The sequence below is a fragment of the Mastomys coucha genome, unplaced genomic scaffold (assembly GCF_008632895.1).
Source record: "Mastomys coucha isolate ucsf_1 unplaced genomic scaffold, UCSF_Mcou_1 pScaffold22, whole genome shotgun sequence".
Taxonomy (NCBI): Eukaryota; Metazoa; Chordata; class Mammalia; order Rodentia; family Muridae; genus Mastomys; species Mastomys coucha.
The window spans coordinates 85,540,525-85,540,899 of NW_022196905.1; positions in this window are offsets into that span (position 1 = coordinate 85,540,525).

Genomic DNA, 375 nt, shown 5'->3' on the forward strand with positions numbered 1-375 from the left:
TGCTAGCTTTGCATGCACCTGTGTGAAAGCAGGACAGAAATGGAACGGATACAAACAGAACAGGAAATGGAATTGATAAGTGCTGATTTAGCTCATCTCACTTTCTTGTATTAAAATATCTGCATGATTATTTCCAATTGCTTTATAATTCACATTTCATAATGTATTGTATATGGGTGCCAAGATGTGAATATGAAGTGAAAGACCTCCAGTGTTTGTAGTGTTATAAAGCAATTCTGTGTGGTGATATAGCCATAAGGATGAAGATGTGTACACTCTGTACACAGAAGGTTTTGTACAGAGAAATTTTAACTTTATAAACCTATGTGAAAATGTAAATCTTTAAAAATGTACATAAAATACTGTATTTTTTTA